Genomic DNA, 5,123 nt, shown 5'->3' with positions numbered 1-5,123 from the left:
ATTTAAAGCTGAATATCTAATGCAGACCTAGGCAATCCCTCATAGAACTGACTTCTAGAAGCTGTAAAAAATCATGCTAGAGTCCTGCTATTACTTTACGGCGATTATAGGAGGTGAAAATATGAATGCTGTTTGAAAGATAGTGCCATTTCTTTGATGCATCAAAAAGCACTCTGCAGTAGACTACTACTTTAGTGGGACACTTAGAGTCAAAGCTAGTGTTTGACTGTGCTCCTAATGTCATATTACAATGACAGAAGCTCTAGATATATCAATTTAATCTTAGTTCTGAAAAAAACTGCTTTAGCAAAGTGAAATGGACTTTTATAGTTTTTCAGCTAGAAATTGGACAACGAACAACTTTTATAGTAAAAAATGAAATGTAGAATGCAGTTGAAAGGGTAATCATATTCTTCTGAGTTAAAAAAAATAAAGAACTTGCTAGTTATTTGGCAGTAAAGCTATTGGACAGGAAACTAGGCTAACAAGGAAGAGATTATATAATTAAGCTGCTCTCCACTACCTAGGGAAAGCTACTGCTGGTAAATGTCTTCTTGCTTAATATATTTGACTTTCTATTGCATCACACACCATAGTCTCTGAATTGCCCTAACCTCAGTTTGAACTACTTTTGCTTTCTCAGTTTTTTTTAGGAAAACAAGTATTACTATTAAATTTGGAGTATAGGATCAAAAATCATACTCAGTTTAGAAACATCAAAATTTACTCGAATTAAAAAATGACCATTGGAAAATGTATGTATTTGAAACAATTGAACTTCATTTTAATAAACTGGAAAGTGAGGATAAATATGTATCAATCTGAAAAATTAGTGACCATCCAGATTCCGAAAAGGCTCCATGAAGGTAGGTGCAGCCTTCCTATCTTCTGGAGTATTTTGGCAGGTGTAGATGCAATCTTAGACTCTATCTGTGATCTGTAAGTTTAATTTCATCACTGCAGATAATTGCTACATGTTTTGCTTTCCAAACTCTAGAGTGTTCATCCATAAGATGCTTACATGAGACTGACACCACTGCTTTTGGTCTGATTTTTTAAAATAAAAATATCTGATGAGTATTTGTTATTTATAGAAACAACATACTCTTTGCACTCCAATGTGAGGGACACTGGGTAGGTGATTGCTTTTTCAATAAGAGAGCAGTTACTGAATGAGCCTAATTTGAACAGAGTTTTGGATGGAAGGAGTATTTGCAAGTATATCTCTACAAGGCCCTAGAGCAATTTGTTTTGAAAGACAAGTGCTTTCCTTCAACTAAAAAAAACTCAACAAGGTACTGGTAAGTTGTTTATAGTTACTTAAAAGTGTGTGTGTGTGTGTGGGGGGGGGGGGATGCTACAAACCACTGGCGTCATTGCCTTAACACCCACAAGAATGAGGTATAACACACATGGAGTTCCTTCTTGAACTATACAATCATTTAGTAACACCAAAACCATAACAATAACCGTAACTAAAATGTTGCACTTCTATCACAACAGGAGTACCAGTAGCCTTCACTATCCTACAATTGTAATGCAAACTTTGCTATATCTTTCTTTATTGGAGAATAGGAATCCATTACAATTGTCTTGTTTCTAACTTTGATGGTGTTCTGTGCCTTCAAGTTGTTTCTGCATTTGACTGAAAAATGCTGATGGGGAAGGGGTTAACCAAATGGCCTTCACCAGCACCCTTCTTATTCAAAGCCATATATAATGGCTTATTTTCCATTTTGTGTTATCTTGGGTTATTGATTTGGGCAGGGGGGGGGGAGCAGAAAATTATTGATGCCTTTTCTTTTTAGAAAGACTTCTAGGCAAACTCTTAGCAATGTTAATGCCTTGTTCTATGTTTACATCCTTGCAACACCTATAACAGTTTTCCTCTCCCCAAGAAATGGGGAGAGAAAAAACATTTGTCTGCCTCACACGAGGCAGGGAGGAGTTCTGGAGGAACCCTCCAGAACATCCGGGGGCGTGGCCTGCTAGCACAGGCCAGGCCCTCCCAGGCTCATTCCGCGCCTGGAAGTTGGAGAGAGAGGTTGCAGAGAAGAGTGAAGACAAGAAGTCTGAAGAGGTTCAGCAAAGAAGAGAAGAAAAGAGGTTAAGGGGATAAGAAGAGCATCTACAGGTCTGTACAGGGGTCCTGGGGGAGGGAGGCTTCACCCACCCACCCCTCTCCCGGACGAAGGCTGGGCCCTTCAGGGCCCTTCACGGAGGCCTGGGTTATGGCAAACAAGGGCACACGTGGCCAGGGCCTGGAGCTGGGCGGCTTGGCGGGCAGCTAGCCGGCCATTGACATTCCCTGGCGCATGGTCACCATGGCCTAGGATTGGGCCCGGCCTCGAGCTACCTGAGGGTTCTGGCAATAGGGTTCGTGTTGAATTGGCGTCCGTCGCTGCCGGGGCCCGCAGCGTCAATTTTGGTCGCCGTCCGGGCCGTTGATGGGGCGGCTGCCATTTTAGGATAGGCCCAATTTCGTTTGCCACATGGGGCAAAATGAAAGTGAAAGGTATTTCAATTACTTTATGTTGGGCCGGATGCGTGTTATATGTAGTAGGTATGATGTTAAATATACAACGTTACACAGGTAATAGGGGAGTTATACCCTTGGCTACAGAGGTTGCTGACCTAAGGTCGATAGTTCTTATTCGGGAGCGGAGTGAGCTCCCGATGTTAGCCACAGCTCCCAAAAAGAGCTCCTGCTGTTAGATCCAGCTTCTGATACCAATATATATATATATATATATATATATATATATATAATTTTAAATAGGATCAGAAGGGGAGCTCCTGCTGTTTGATCCAGCTTCTGATAGCAAAAAAAAAATGGAGCAGGGAGAGAGCTCCTGCTGTTAGATCCAGCTTTTGATACCCCCCAAATAATATTATTATTTTAAATAGGATCAGAGGGGGAGCTCCTGCTGTTTGATCCAGCTTCTGATAACAAAAAAAAATCGAGCAGGGAGAGAGCTCCTGCTGTTAGATCCAGCTTTTGATACCCCCCAAATAATATTATTATTTTAAATAGGATCAGAGGGGGAGCTCCTGCTGTTTGATCCAGCTTCTGATAGCAAAAAAAATATATTATTTTAAATAGGATCAGAGGGGGAGCTCCTGCTGTTTGATCCAGCTTCTGATAGCAAAAAAAATAAATAAAATAAAATAAAATATTATTTTAAATAGGATCAGAGGGGGAGCTCCTGCTGTTTGATCCAGCTTCTGATAGCAAAAAAAATTTTTTTAAAAAATATTATTTTAAATAGGATCAGAGGGGGAGCTCCTGCTGTTTGATCCAGCTTCTGATAGCAAAAAAAAAAAGGAGCAGGGAGAGAGCTCCTGCTGTTAGATCCAGCTTCTGATACCCAAATAAATAAATAAATAGGACGTTAAATTAATAAACCCTAGCTTTAGGCTTGGGTCACGGGTGCAGCATAAAAAAAAAACAAAAACAAACAAACAAAAAAAAAAACAAAAACAAAAAAACAAAAAAAAGGGAGAGCTCCAGATGTCAGCCCCAACTTATGATAGCCTCGCAGTGAGACTCAATGCACTTAAGCACCAAAAATGCAAATGTGAGTAGATCAATAGGCCCCAACGGTAGGCTCTGACCGCTGGGGTGCGGGAGAGCTCCTGATGTCAGCCTCAACCTGTTATAGCCTCACAGGGAGATGCAATGCACTTAAATCAACAATAAATGCAAGTGTGAGTAGTTCAATAGGCCCCAATGGTATGCTTTGACTACTTGGGTGCGAGAGAGCTCCTGAGGTCAGCCCCAATTTGTGATAGCCTCACATTGAGACTCAAGGCAAATGTGAAGAGATCAATAGGCCCATCGATAGGTTTTGACTGCTTGGGTGCGGGGTGAGCTCCTGATGTCAGCCCCAACTTGTGGTAACTCACAGCGAGGCTCAATGCAAAGGTGAGTTGATCAATATGCCCCGGGCTAGCCTGGGCTTACCTTGCGAAGGCACTTGAGAGCCCTGCCTTTAGGCTGAGCGGACGCAAGTAAATAGCGTATTAATTGCTGGGACAGTGGGTCATCCGAGGGGGAGCTTAAGGTGAGCCTGAGAGCCACCACGTTATAACTATGCAAGAATCGGTGAGGCCCAGATTTAAGCATTTCTGCATTGCCCTAGGCATATATATATAGATAGGTGATAAAGTCATTGTCAACTTGTTTGATTGGTGCTTTTATACTTGTTGACACAGTCACTGGTTATTTTTCTTTCAGGATGGCGCCGAAGAAGAATGTGGGCGGCCCTAAAGGAAAGGGACCTGCCAAGAAGACTCCGGCGAAGCGTCCCCTCCCTCCTAATGAATCATCATCGGAGGAGGAGGACGTTTCAGCTGAAGAATTGAATGCTCTTTTGGCTAGGATGGACAAATTTGAGAGGGAGAGGGGGCTTTTAATGAGGGAGGCTGGGCCGCGCCCTGCGCGGCAGGCTAGCAGGAAGCTAATGTTTGAAAATCTGCTTTCCCGCATGTCTGTTCTAGAGGCCGGCCGAGCAGCGGCGACACAAGAAGTTGATCAGAACAGCCAACCGGAGCCCAATCAGAGGGAACAAGAGCCCCCCGCCCCAACACCGCAGGCGGTCGTGGGTCAAGTGTCAACTGACAACCTAGCAATCACAACGCTGGCCAGCGCGGCCCCGGCTCTATCCCGGTCTCAACCGGTTAGCGCTGAGGTACAGCCTACGAAGAAAGCATCACCATCGGCCCCCACACCGGCTGATCCGGTCATGACACCTCCTTCGATGACACCGGCTGTGCCAGAACCGGCGACATCGGGTCAGTCTTCTATACAAGCCAGCGTCGTGGACAGGCCTTCGACACCCGCAGGTAATAGCACCACACTGGTCTGGCCCTGGGGCCTGTGCCAGGCACATAACACTACACCTACTCTCCCGAGGGCGGCCCTGGTTACAACAGAAACTTCAGTTGCTAAGGCTAGTCCTCAAGTTCCTTCGGTTGCCCCTATAACCTTGGAAATGGCCAGGTCGGGGGAAGACAACCAGTATTGGGGAACTGATAGATGGGTTTTGCCAATAGTTCCCACTGCAGCCTCATCATCGTTGGGGGCTCATTTATCTCAAGGAACCATAGACAAGATACTCAGA

The sequence above is a fragment of the Anolis sagrei genome, chromosome 1 (genome assembly GCF_037176765.1).
Source record: "Anolis sagrei isolate rAnoSag1 chromosome 1, rAnoSag1.mat, whole genome shotgun sequence".
Lineage (NCBI taxonomy): Eukaryota > Metazoa > Chordata > Lepidosauria > Squamata > Dactyloidae > Anolis > Anolis sagrei.
The sequence above is the reverse complement of the archived record's forward strand: the minus strand, read 5'-3'. Positions refer to the sequence as shown.